This window comes from Anopheles aquasalis, chromosome 3 (genome assembly GCF_943734665.1).
Source record: "Anopheles aquasalis chromosome 3, idAnoAquaMG_Q_19, whole genome shotgun sequence".
In the NCBI taxonomy this organism is placed as follows: Eukaryota; Metazoa; Arthropoda; class Insecta; order Diptera; family Culicidae; genus Anopheles; species Anopheles aquasalis.
Window position 1 is genome coordinate 65,310,058 of NC_064878.1, and position 14,359 is coordinate 65,324,416.

The 14,359-nt window shown below is 52.2% G+C and overlaps 1 protein-coding gene across 20 annotated transcripts in view; it reads left to right on the plus strand.

The window, feature by feature from the left end:
• Nucleotides 1-14,359, plus strand: part of LOC126579088 (protein alan shepard) — a 156,271-nt gene that overhangs the window by 63,021 nt on the left and 78,891 nt on the right. Inside the window, exons 1-2 of one of the 20 annotated variants that reach the window (XM_050242379.1) lie at nucleotides 4,947-5,057; nucleotides 8,356-8,744. The exons of 17 other annotated variants lie outside the window; for them this stretch is intronic. The gene's annotated coding sequence lies outside the window, so the exon portion shown is untranslated. Of the gene's footprint in view, nucleotides 1-4,946; nucleotides 5,111-8,355; nucleotides 8,745-14,359 lie in introns of those variants that run through there. 2 more of the 20 variants (XM_050242380.1, XM_050242381.1) reach the window with 2 other exon arrangements.

Sequence of the window (14,359 nt, forward strand, 5' to 3'; positions counted from 1 at the left end):
GCGTATCGCTCCGGGATCGTGATACGGTAACGAATTTATTAGTAAAATTTGCTAATCAACCACTCATTTGGGACGGTCCAAGATGGCCCCCGTGGTGTTGGGGTGCGAAAACGAAACGCCGAAAAACGGCGAAAGAAAAGGGAGAAAATGGGGTGCCAGGGCGCGCCCGTTGTTGAGCGACAAAATTAAGAGAAGCAATAAAATTAGAATTGCAAATTGTCTCCGGCGCTCCCTGCTGGAGACCTCTCTCATTGGGTGCCCCGGGTTGCACTGCCCTGCAGTCGTGCAGGTATTGCATGATGCAGCAAAGGGTCTGGGTTCGCCTGCATGATGCAGCTCCATTCTTGAGACCCCTCACGGGACTCTAACGCCCCAGGAGCGGTGAGAAGGAGGGCAAGAATTGTGTCTCTAGATGCCTATCTGCCGGTGCTGCAGCTTGCCTGGCAAATTCATAAATCAAGCTCCATCCATCGCGCGCGCGCTGTTGTGCGACTCGCTACGTCGGACCTTATCGGTAAGCTGCTGGACCCCTCAGCTAGTTGTCGCGGGCGTCTGGCGACGCGGAACAGCATCGTCGTCGTCTAGGGCACCAAACACCAGGGACAACGGCTCGGAAATGACGGTTAAACAATTGCTCCATGTTTTTTTTTTCTTCTATTTTTGCTTTTTGGTTGCTTTTGTGGTTCTGCATGCCCGGAGTGTGCCACGTTCTAGCGCAGCTGACCAACCGTTGTGTGTTTATGTGTCCCTTGACCATCTTTTTTGTGGTGCCGCCCATTCGTCGCCGCGGTCTCGCTCTGGGGTTGATGTTGAGGAGAGTGTTGTTTTATGCTGCAGCAATAAAGCTCTCCACGGGCGGAGGAAAGAGCATTCATTACACACAAACACACCCACTAATACCGTGCCAAGTGCCTGTTGGGAGAAGAAAGAGGATGCAATAATCGCCGGGGAAATGCCCATTTGCCCATTTCTTTCCGTTGTTGTTGTGACGCAAACGCGCCGTAGAAAATCCGGAACACCGGTGCTTGAGTAATTATTTCACTAATTAATGTTTGTTCTTGGTATGGCCGTGGTGGTGCTCGCGGCGGCCAGGTCCTTTAGCCCCAGAGATGTTTCTCCGGTCCTCCAACGGAGGCACCCGGAGAACCAGCCATCCGTCAGTGCCTGTTGAGTTGCGTTGCGCGAAACACGGACGCGGGGATCTTGGTCGCGCTGCATAACTAATTTTCTCATTTATCGGCCACCTTTTTCTCCCAACGAGGGCGTTTTTGTGCTCCATCTTTTCTTTCGTCTCCTACTCGTCACACCTGTTTTTTGCGTAATCAATCACCATCCCGATCTCCAGGGCCCGCTAATCCTTGCCATTTCACCGTTGAAAACAAGCGGGAAACATGGGGGAAACAACATACCACATCATCTTCCCATCTGAAGCACCGAGGAAACGTTGCGCTAATTATGTTTTTTTTCTCTCTTTTTCGCTTTCTCTTTGCCCTCTTTCAGGTAAGTCTCTTATCGAGCTGGAAGATGCACGGATGCTTTATGGGCACGGGATCGCCCTCCGAACACTCCGTAAGTCACTATCTACGATTTTGTGGATAGCAGTTTGTCGCCGTTCGGTGGCGCTTTATATGCTGATCATCGTGTACATGCTGACCAAGCGGAATCCATTCTCGATGCGTCTGATTCCGCCCGATTGTATGACGTCAGAGAGGCCATGGTGCAAGGTTTTCCACGAACCATCACATCACACGATAGCACGCATGGTGTGGTGTGGCAGTAAAGTGGCGTTCTCGCTAATGGTTGTCTGACGATGATGCTGGATGATGGAGGCGACCATTAATGGAACCGGTCTCGTTCCCTTTAGATTATGTTGGCACTCGATTTGCGCTCGATCGCCGGCCAGCCAACGGGCTAGCGAGTCTGCGTTGCGTTATTAATTCTAACGATTGTACCGCCCTCGAACCGGAACATTCCCGGGATCTCCGGAAGCCGGATTAGCATCGAGTTTGACCAACACAAACACACATCCCACCACCGGTAGATGGTGCGATTGTTTCATAATGTGAGCGCCAGACTGCAATGGCATTTATGAGCAACAGCATCTGCCCGGAGGGAGGTCTGGGCCTGAACGTTGACCGAGTTCGACTGCGGCTTATCATACGCCGCGTTTGTTGGCTGGTGTGCGAGTCTTCACACTGATAACGAAGGCTTTCTGAATGTGCTGCAGTGCTGTTTGAAGTCTATTTGATCCATTCACTTTTATGCTGATTCAACAAGCCGCGCATCTCTTGCTGCTTGATCGACGAAATCCATTGATTTGTCACATTGTATGGCGATAGATCGGTTGCCTATAGGCGGCGTCCATGATGAATCTGATTCACCGCTCGCGCGCGAACGTGAAAACCGTGATGGCGAGCTTTGCACGCTTCCAACGCCGCATCGTAATCAATGCCGCGGCTTTTGCATATTTACATACGCGGTGAGGAGGGTCGGGGACCGCCACAGGTATTGGTATTGGAGAAGGGATGTGGCTACTGACGGTGGTAATCAATGTTTACCATTTCGTCGCTGTTGTTCCGGCGTACCGCACCGTGCCGTGGCCTCTACCTGAATTAAGTGACTCATAGTGCTACTGCCTTCTGCCCATGGCGCCGCCATCGCGGTGACGTGAATCCACGCCCTATGCCAGTTCCCGGTAGGCAGTGGTGGTGTGTACGTGTCTGCAAGTTAAACATTGTACGCTCACCGCCCAACCACAACACGGGCTTCCAACCATTTTAATGCGATTTTTGGAGGAAAATCCCTGTAACCCTCTACCAGTGCGGCTGCTGGCTTTCGTTCACCAGAATGCGAGTGATTTCACGGGAAAACCACGGCAGTAGCAGCACTAGGCTCGTGAATCAATGATCAATCTCGTGTGCTTCCTGTTCGGTTTGACGGTGGCACACATTGCCGCCGGGTTGGATTGGCTAATCTTATCAAGCTTCCTAGCGCGTTCACGGAATGCTCCTATCGTCGGCCCCCGGGGGGGTTGAAGGTGCTTTCCTGGAAGCAGGATTGAGTGATCCAATCCCAGGGATGATTTGATGACAGACCAGATTGATACACAGTGGTCCCGACATCCCTTACCTGGGTCAATCTGCGGATGATAACATGGGCCTTATTTGGTTTTCTAATTTCATTTCAAAGAAAATAACAGCTCAGATGATTTTACATGGTTATTAAAAACATGTTTATTTTCCATGAATTTCCTTGTAAATGATTTACAGATGAAGTGTTCATCAGTACTCTTTAAAAATCCATCAACAACCAACGGTATTTCGGTTTACCATAATAAAAGTTGTTAAAAGCGCCTACTGAGCATCCCATTGATTCGTGGCTTGCTTGGTCCCGGGGGGAAGAGATGTGGTCCAACTTTTGCATCTTTATGCAATTTTGATAAAGCCGATAACACACAGCTCACGACCGCCGATCGCAGATTCTGGCTGTGCTGACAAATTGGAATTACGAGCAGCACGTGCCAGGCTCAAATACTGGATCCATCCGCCGTAACGTTCGGTTGTGGCGACGGTTTTCCAAGAATTTTCCCAAAAAAAAGTGAAAGACCCGTTCTCCCATGAAAAAAAAAACAGGAAAAGGCACGGGAAAAAGGGAGAAAAATGCCCGGAAAAACTTCCCATTTACGCAATCGCTTTTCCTGCGTACTACATCCGGTGACCGCTATCCCGTGGGGTGTTGTGCCGTTTATGCTGAAAATGTGGTCCCCGCCGAAGAGGACAACCATGATCACGATGATGATGATGATGATGATGATGATGAAGCTGTGAACAAGCTGTAAAGACAGCCAGGAACATGCCACCATCGGTGAACCTGGAAGTGAGCAGCAACCACTTTTTTTGCGTGCTACAGCAACCCATCGACATGCCACCTTGCTGCTGCTGCTGCTGCTGATGTTGTTGTTGTTGTTGGGTGACACTCATGCATTCGTTGGCGTGGAGTTGGAAAGGAAGGGAGGCATTGAGGGCATCTCCCTCGTCGCGACGACGCACTAAGACGGTACGGGAAACACCCGTTTTATGTTCTGTTTGTGTTCGTGTTTCGTGTTTGCCGAAACCCAATCACACACGCCTAGTTCCGTTCTCTCAGTTTCTTTCTCTCTCTCAAACGCCCGCCCGCTCTCTCTCTCTCTCGCTCTCTATCTCTTCATTGTTCTCTTGTGTCGCGATTGTTGTTGTTGGATGTTTGTTTGTCGTGTTTGTTGTTTGCTCTCACGCATTCTCGTTCTCACAATGATGCTCTCGCGCTCGCGATGAGTCGATTCTTCTGAGAATATCTCCCGACGGCATACCATACGCACGAACACACCCAGAACACCGCAGCACACCCTTCTCGTTTTGTGCAATGTGGCTGGAATCCATTCCGCCACCCCCATCAACCCCCCAAAAAAAACCACCCTCACTCGTGAGACGGTTTTTGGTGTGCAGTTTCACCTGTGAGCCGGGTTCGTCGCCATCATTTTTGCGCAAAACAATCGAAAGCTCGCGAGTGGGTGGGTGTGCGTGCCGTCACGCAATCTGCCGGTTCCTGGCACACAACCCATTCACCGCCCAACAGGACCCACCCACGAATCAGATGTTGCCAATCTCGCACACCATTTCACAATGGCGGCGCTACCGAGAGAGAGAGAGAGCGAGTGAGCGAGCGAGCGAGCGAGCGTTGTTGTTGGCGTGCGTGCCGGATGACGAGGAGGATGGTCGATGAGGAGAAAAGGCTGGCTGGCGATGAGATGTGCCACATCGCCGTCTATGCTCCCGGCCGTGCTTGCTTGCTGCGATTGCGAGAGGCGTTTGCGAAGCGACGAGAAGTCCACGGCACGGTGAGAGCGAGATCATCTTTGCCCGATTGGCGACGACTCGACTCGAGTTTGCAGCCTCGGAGACGAACCGTGGATGGCCGTGGTCGCCATAACACCGTACACTTTGGTGGCAAACGCATCGGCTCCAGCAACAGCGCAGCGCAGCAGTAACAGCTCCAGCAGCAGCGCCTTTGCCTCGGTGGTGTGTACACACGTACGGGTTGTCGTGCTCTCGCTCCACTCCCCTCCGTACTGGTGAGCAATAGGAGGGTTGTTATCCTGGTCGCGTGTTCCGTGTTGTGTCCTGGTGACTGGCAATCCGCGACCGTCTGGCAGCCAAAACCCAGCGAAGACAGTGGCGAACAGCAGTGTGCGGTGCTATGACACATCGACACTTTTTTTTTGTGCAAACCGAGCAGCAGGCGGTGACCAGGAAGACGTGGTTGACGTGGTTGCCCCGTTGTGCTACTGCTTTGCGCATCCAAGTAACCGCAAAGGCAATAAGAACACGTTCTCCGAGGCAAAAAGCTGGAGGGCAGCAGACCAGAGCAGACCAGAGCAAAGGAGTTGGCCCACGGTTGAAGAGGAAGAATACCGTTCCAATCAGCGCTTCGTGTGCAGATGTGTGTGCGGTGGCCCCTCCGGGAGTGTTTTGTGTGGAGAGAGAGTGTGTGGTGATGGGGGGGGGGGGGGGGGAGTGGAAGTAAAGAGTGAAGCTGCTGGTGCTTTCTTCGCGACTTGTCTTCGAGTGTGGGCGAAGATGCAGTGAACTCTCGAGCACAGGAACATCCGGTTGAGCTGCGGCTTCCCACGAGAACTCCCGGAAGTCGTGGCATGATGGTGGTCCCCGGAGGACGTAAGGGTAACGGGGGGGAACAGTGGGGGTTCAATTGGCCGTGCCGGGAGTTGCGTGTGTTTTTGTGTATTAGTGTGGTTCCCCATTACATTCCTGCGGCGCCTTTCATTAAAGATCATCAGCCGTCTAGCCCATCGCTGCGCCGACCGCCGGAACAGGGAGTTTATAGTGTGTGCTGGCCATTGTGCTGCGTGTGCGACACCTTAGGCGTGCGTTCGTGTGTTTGTGCAGTTGTCTGTTTGTGTTTTGGCACTCTCGTACCGGGGTTGCGCTGATGACGACAGCGGCATTGAAACGGTATTCGTGCGAACGAGATAGCAACCAGCGTGACATTGGCCAATGCGCACGAGAGAAAGAGTGAGTGAGAGAGAGAGCGAGAAAACCCCGTGATGGAAGAAGATCCTGCCGAACCAGTGGCAGCAGCAGCAGCAGCAGCATAAGTTGCTCGAGAAGGCTTCGAAAAAAAGAAAATTGGAAATCGAAGAACCCATTGAAGACACGAACGCAGCAGGCAAGGAGTGTCTCGCGTTCGCTAACGCCAGGAGCCACACTCGCACCCCTTCGATCGATTGCTTCCTAATCCTCTACACCCCCGCTTGCACCTTGCAACCGCAACGGGACGTGACACGACTGTGAAAGCACAACAAACGCATTCGCTCGGTTCGCTCTTCCCGTTCGCATTCCACAAACTCCCGAGAGCAGTGAGCAAATCTGTCAACGTGAACACTCCCGATGCCTCGATGCTCGCGATGCTTTTTCTCCGTGAGCTCGGGACTCATGCTCACGCTCAGCTGGTGAGGTCGATGAGTCTGTCGGAGGGGTGGGGTGGGTAAAGTGGAAGGGTGCAGGGTGTCATCCGCCTCATCAGCTATGCTGAAGGCCGCGCCGCCGGTCTCGGTCGCTGCATCTCTCTGGCTCTGCGCCGCTGCTGTCCGCACCACCGCGGTTCTTCTTCGTTCACTTCCGTTCCCTTCCCTTCCCTTGCTTGCTCTCTTTTTCTCTCACTTTCTCTCTCTCTCTCTCTCGCTCTTTCGCGCTGGCGTTCTCGTTGGCTCTCTTGGAAACCCTTCGGAAAGTGGAGAAAGGGTTGGACGACCGGAAATGGCTATATCCCCTTTCTCACCCTGTCCATCGACCTCATCCATTTCTTCAGTTCAGCGCCTGCGTGGCCGCCCGGTCCGGTGTGTACCATTATTGGATCGAGTGCACATTGTTGTGTGCGGTCTAGAGCCAGAACGTCCTCCGGTGGTACGTCGTCCGCGTTCGTTTGTCTGAGTGCGATGGACGATGACTCGATTTGAACCCCATTACCGGCCCCACCTCACCCCACAACGGAAAGCGTTGTGTTCCTGCATTCCCGATCACTGCAGCTGGTAACCATTTGCATTCCTTTAGCTGCCAGGATTCGTCCTTTCTTTGAATACTTGCACCAATACTGTTCAACGGCACCCGTTGAGACAGTGTGCACTGCCTGGTTGCAGAAGTGCATTCCCACTTCTGTTCGTCGGTTTTTGAGAGTTACCGATGTCCTAAAGCTAACCCTTTTGTCTTAGTCTCTTAGGACGGGAGACGAATGGACGCACGTGCCCCGAAGCGAAGCCAAAACGTGCCAGCATGGCCGTTCCGTTTCGCTCGATGACCGCACAATGCAATCCGGCTGCAGTCGCCGTCCGTATCGCCGGCTTCAATCGATTAATTCTATGACTTCCCGGCCCTTGCCTCGCTCCTTGCAAGAAGTGCACCTGCACTCTGTATCTCTCTCTCTCTCTCTCTCTCTCTCTCTCTCTCTCTCTCTCTCTCTTTCTGGTGCCACTGGTGTGGCCGTGTGTGCGTGATGCTGCGCTTTAGCATTCCAAAAGCCGGAAGTTCCGGCTTCGCTCGAATGGCGGATAGAAAAAGAGGCGGGTAAAGAAGGGGTTCGGAAATTTGGAAACATGGATCTCCGACCCATTCGAGCTTGTCTGGCTGGTTGCTCTGCTTTTGCTCTCTGCTTCTCTCATCGCGGTTTTCGTGTCGCGTGCGGTTGGAGCTAATGTTTCTCATCGGCTAGTCGGCGCACCGTAGTAATAGTGTGCGTTTCATGTTGGTCTCTTGGGAGGAAGGCGACATGGATACTACTACTCTTTCTTAGTCACGAACCACTAGGTGGTTCGCCGGTTGCTACGCTCTCGTCTCGCGCATACTGCGTTCGGTGCTCCGCTGGTCTATGCGTGTGCCCCCAGTGCCTACTGTGCGTGTGTAGTATCTAGTAGCGTGTTGGTGCCGTCGACTAACCGACCGACCGACCGACCGACCGATAAAGTGCATCTACTCTGCTGCTTCTGCTGGTGCTGTTGGTTGGGTATATGTGTGGTGAACAACAACACTGGCGTGGCGCACCCGGTGGTGGGTGGTTGTGACAAGTGTCTGACAGCTTGGAAAACCGATATCCCGTCGCAACTACAGAAACAGCACCACCACCACCAGTGGCACGAAACTAGGCTCAAAGCCATCAAGTGATTTTTATCTGTGCTCCCCACCACACCAACTCCACGATTCATTTTCTGCCAATCATCTTCAACCCTTCTGCTTCTTTTTCACTCTCTTTCCCTCTCTCTCTCTCTCTTGCGCTGTCTCCCTGGTGGTTCGTGGCCTCACGCTCTAGTGCATAGAAGGGGTTAAAGTGAAGTAGAAAATTAGAAAAGAAGGAAAATTGGAAAATTACCACAAATTGCGTACGCGATACAGCGAGAATCGGCAGCAGCATTGCCGGTGGCACCCATTGCTCGACGGTGTTTGTGTTTTGTGTGTCGAAGAAGCGCAGTATTGTGGTGTGCGCAGTGCTCGTGGCGTTTGGTGAGCAAGTATCAGTGACCGCAAGGTGGTACCGACCGAAAAGAGCCGACACCAGTAGCAGCAGCAGCAGCAGCAACCGACTAGTAAAGGGAAAACACGTTTTCCAGCACCAACCAGCACCCCAGTCCAGAGCGACAAAGTTGTGCGCCGCTAGCAGCTCAGCCACAGTTTGCGAAGAGCTTCTGCCTTCCACCTAAAGTAAGCATCATTAGATAACAGTTTTTGTTGTTGTTGTTGTTGTGTTAGACACTCCATCATCTACCTCTGTGCCCTAGCGGCTTATATCTGGATTTCTCTTATCTGATATGTGGGGGGGACCAGGCCTCGGAGTGAACAGAGAATGTTTCAACGACAATGTAAAGTTCGATGCTTGGCGTTAAATGTGTCGCCAGTTTGAGCTATGGAGGAAGAAGTATGGCCACAGCTCTCCTGACACTTGCCACAACCTTGTATTGCTATTAAACCGGAACTCTGTAATGGATTCGATAAAACATACTTCAAATTCATGACTCGTAGGTAATTGGTCGTAGCTCATTTGGAAGCTCGGTGCAACAACAATCTAACGGTCGATAGTTCGAGACAGACACCGGGGAGCTACATAGGAATCTTGAGCTATTAAAATAAGTAAGCAAAAAGGGGTTCTCTTTCAAGGGCAAGAATCCGTTGAAAACAATCGATTCCTCTGTATTTTGTCCACGCTACAAGGTAACGTAAAACATGGTCGATCTCCCTCTCTGGGTATCATCAACGTCATTGCTGTGCGTTATGCTTGAATGAAGCTACTGGGCTCGCATCATCATATTCTGAGACAATCGTGTTATGGATTGTGGATACGATACAGAAGAGTCTCTCTTTACCCTCGAGAGACACGGAGATCAATATCCAGTGCGTGTGCGTTGTTGGTCTGGTGCAGAAAAACGCAATCACTGGAGCGTTAAACGCTCCTCTCAATATGCGTGAAGCGATCCGATGATCCCGATCCTCCTCTCCTCCTCTCCTGCTGTGTCTGCTTTGGGAGAATCATTTGAAATTGCCGAGTTCGCTCGCATTGGTCGTTCAAACACAATAATTGTTGCCATCCTCTAACTGGGAGGGTTTCTACAACAGCGCCGGGTCCACTGTTTTGTTGGGTGGAGGCCATCAGAGAATTCTCTGAGGAGCAACAAACAACAGAGCACGACCACCACCACCCTCAGGAGAAGAAGGATGACGGCGTGTAATTAGCGTGAAGCTGGAGGAACACTGAGCCAGCGTTGGGGTTGCATTTTATTGTATTCCAAAGCGAGCAGAACCGAGCTGCTTCCGGTGCGTGCTGTTAGAAAGAAGACGAAGAAGCAAACCGGGGCCGGTCGCTACGGGTTGGCAATTAAAAATGGTCAAACTGCTGCCGGTCAGGAGACGATGTCCCGCTCTGACCGGCACTTCGTTACGCCAATCGACCTGCCAGATGTGGTGCTGGTCTGTGTCTCTGTGTGCGGCGTATCTAAATTATAGACACAATCCTCCCCCCGCCACCCGTTTATTGTTGGTGATCGCGGTTGTCCAGCCGAGCGCGAGTCGGTCAGCCAAAGTATCAAAGAAGCACCCGCCTCTTCCCTTTCCCGGCACAGATTATCTTTTGCTCGTGGATCATCGCACACTGAACCAGTACTCGATGACAGTGTAGAAGCGCCAGCTCATGTTCCGTTGTTCTGCTGCTGACTTGCTCTGGCTCGCTCGCTGGGTTTGCAATTAAAAATGGCGAATCCGCGGATCGCAGCTGTAGCATGATGGTGGTACGATGAGCTCACCGGATCGAGATGAGTAGTTTCACTCCAACGGCACTAAAGAACAAGCCGTGGCAATCAATGTCAGTCGACCGAGAGAGAGAGAGAGATAGCGAGACCGGATTCCAGCTGGGGGCCGGTTTGATGACGACATCTTCAGGTGGTGGTCGGTCATGAACAACGATGATCTGACTCTCCGACAAACGGTACTCGCAGCAGTTAAATGTATCGCATCACCATTTGCATTCGGAGCCGACATGGAATCGCATTCGTCACTGGAGCTCGTCCCCGGACCTGCTCACCCCTCTTTGGGGCCGCATCTGGAGTGAATTGGATGCGCAATGGATGCTGCATTCATAATTGATGGCATTGAACCCCTGTTGCCATAGTCTGGGTCTCCATAAAATGGAGCGAATCAATCGAGCGGAAAAAGCTACAAAAATGCTCGCAATGAGTTTTACTACTTGCTTCACTTGCCTTCGAATGTTGACGACGGGACGATGGTGACCGAGAGTCAGATCGCTCATCGCTAGGGACACCAGCTTTCACTCCATGAATATTTAAGGCCGTCACTCTTCTCTCAGAACCCTTAAACAGCGATTATCGAGCTGTAATAACTACCGACAATCAACCTGTATTTTGGTACCCGTTTTTTTCGGAAATGCCCCCTCCATACTTTCGAGGCGTGTCGGACAATATTTCCGTTTTAATCATTTGCATCTAGGGACGCAGCTGTGGTGCGCAGTGCGCTTCACAGTAGAGTTCAGCAAAGTACCAGCCTTTGAATGGCGCGCGATTACAAACGTAATAACGTTTTAACACAACAAACAAAAAACAGACCGCTCCACAGTCTCAGGGAAAACGCGGGGATACGCTGTTTGGCAGTTGATGGAAGCGGAGGCCGCCACGGAACGCGCAGAACAGACAACGAGCGCACTGCCCCATAATCCCTCGGGTATAATCAACGGAGAACTGTTTATTCATTGAAATTAAATTACATCCGTGATCCGGCGCGCTGTGAAGACGACGATGGCGTAGGATCCGTCCTATTCCTCCCAAATGGTAAACACGAAGGGCGGTGGAGCTTGCCACGTACAGCTTTCACGCTTTCTCGCAGGCCGCTGAAAGTAGACGTTCTATTTGAAGCTGAACCATTCATTCTCGTTGGTTCGGTTCCGGCCAGAAATTCGGCGACAAGCGTCATGTGGAAGCGGTTGTTGGTGGGACCGATATCGTCGCGGTTGGGAATAGTCTGTCAGCTAAATCCCTCCCTCCTTGAGCGTGCGCGCGCGCCCCACAAAAGGTTATGGATTGCTTTCTAATTTTCCCCCGAAACTAGTCCCAGCCTAGGCGCGCGCTCGGAGGCGGAGGCTAATCGGACTAGACGTCTTTGTAGCCGCTGGGCCCCCCGAGTTCCCGTCTCCGAGTTGTCGTCGTACCAAAAATTGGGGCTGGTATGTGTATTATTTGTGGCGGACGATAAAAAGACAGATTAGAAGGCAGAACATCTCGAACGTCAGTTGTGTCATGATGATGCCGGCCGGTCGAGCTGCCAGCGGGGGAGATGCCAATACGACGATGTGTCTAGTTTGATTGCCCCGGTCTCTTGGTTTGTGCCAAGGACTTTGGACCAAGTCATGTTGTGGTCTGATGTTTTCGATCCCCTCTGGAGGTCTCGAGGAGCGTCGAAAAAGTAAAGAGCAGCATCGCCGCCATGGTGGTGGTCTCCGGCTTCCCAGCAAAACCCTCGATAATGATGGAAAATCCCCGATCACGCCGGTTCCGTCGGTCTGGTTCTCGGATGTAGCGGTGGCGGCTTTCCATGGCGACCGAACACCACCGCTCTGAACGAAAAATGGTCCCGTGGAAGTGGAATGTCGTTCCTTTTCTTGCTCTCTTTCTTTTGACCTCGTCCAACACAGGGTACACAGGGTTGGGCTTCTGGGGAGCGCTTCTCCAAATGTTCTCCAAATATTCCTCCCTGCTGCCTGCCAATGGTGGCCGATTCTCGCGCGAAACCCGGCGATACAGAACGTAGATTAATCTTCTTTCGTTCCTGTTACGGTTGGCCCGGTGCCCCCGCCCGGAACCTTTCTCTTCTCCTCCTGTCCGCCATATCAGCACCGAGAAAAGAATCGAGTTTTCGCACAAATGCCGCTCGGCCCGATTCCATTCTTTTGCGTGTGCTTGGCCACATGGTCAAAGCGTAAGCCACGTGCCCAAACCCTCCCCCTCCTGCTGCCGCCGAAAGGAGGACACAAACACACCACCAGAGAGCTGCTGGCAACCATTCGCAATCCGCCACGCCACCAGGGAGGATCTTCTCTCCGACGTTCTTCGCGATGTTAATGATCTTATGGCATTAGCGCTAGGAGGGGAGATCTTTTTTCTGCCCTTTTTTTATTTCGGGTGAGAAGAGAGGCCTTTTCCAGTGTCTCATCCACCGTTTTTCGCCGGTTTTTTTTTTTCGTTCGCCGTTGAATCCGCTTCGTTCCAGTCGCTAGAGACTACACGACACAATCGCCGCCATCGTCGTCGTCGTTTGCGATGGCTGGAAGCTTAATTTTGCGAACGTTGTGGTGTACTTCATCTGCCTTCGTCTGTCCGAATCGCTTTTGCACCGAACAGACGTCAGAGACACACGCACTTGAACGGAAGTGATCCATGATTGTCATGTTTCCAGGAGTTTAATGAGTCTTTGCCACAGCTACGCCGTAGGCGCTGATACTGGGGTGCCATTGGCCTGGCCGCGATCGCGTGTCGTCACAGACGCACGATCGCGTCATTTATGCCACGCACGCAGCCATAGCATAAGCCTTAAGCGTGTAGGCCACATAAAATGCGAAGCGTTTTGAGGTTACAGTTGATCTTAAAAAAATCTTTGCCAACATTTCTTGGGTAACGTCCTTACCAATATTTGACAGTCTCATAAACATCGCTAAAAGATGTACTTGCGCTGAAAGGTGTAGCTCAAAGAAGCTCAAAGAGAACACACATTCCCCAAGGAATCTCGATCAGAGTCGAGTGCTGTCCACAAATTGGTGGCCAGATAATCTCATAGTCTGGAGGCAGGGTAATAGAAATACCGTCTCACTCCAAAAGAAACATTCCCTCGAAGATCCAAGGCTGTGCAAATACCGGAATGCGACTTGTTATTCGCACCGCACCTTTTGATTCACCGCACAGACTTTCGTGGCGTGTACGCGATGAGACTTTACATTTTCCACCGCGCTCTTGTCTGTCGTCACCGGCAAATTTTCCGGCGCAAGACACTCCGCCTGTTCCTGTGCCCCATTGGTTTTCCCTCCGTGAACCCCGGTGCCGGACGTACGCGCGCGTTAATCGTGAATTAATTGAAATATCGTGCGAAAACGGTGCCCAAACTAAGGTGCACGAAAGGGGGTGCCGTCGGAACTAGTGGAAACGATGGAACTTTCCAGCTTTTCGCACATTCCAACAGAGATTCTCGCAATTTTATTCGATCGCAGACCGCCCAAAACGACCATAAATCATGCTCGGTCGGGATCTCGTTTGTGCCGTCGTCCATCCGCCCCCGTTATCTAACGCTAGAAAGCCTCCCAACTCATCTAGGGCACCCTCGACCGGCTGCCTTTCCGAGGTTCAGCTGCAGCCAAATGAATTGAACGGTCGAGAGCTGGTCCGTTGGAAGGGGGTGAAGAGGGGGATTGATGGGAGGCCACGATCGTGAGCATGATTGGCGGTGTGGCCGGCCGGCCGGCCGGTTGGCCCGCGCGCAAGTGATGCCATAATTGGTTCGGCGTGTTAAACCTAAACCTAACATTGGACAGCATAATCGGCCGAGAGAAATGGAAGGAATGTGGTCATGCCATGGGAAACTGCGGGTGTCCCAGGGTGTCCCCTACTCCTCCTCCGGAACCGGCCACGAGTCAGCTCGTCAGCTGCACGAATCGATTCGTCGGTGCCGCTGATGCTGCTGCTTAGGCGCACACCAGATGCACCCGGATGGCGGAGAGATGGGTTTTCTTTGATGAATTTCCATCTCCAACCCATTCTTCCGTCCCTCTG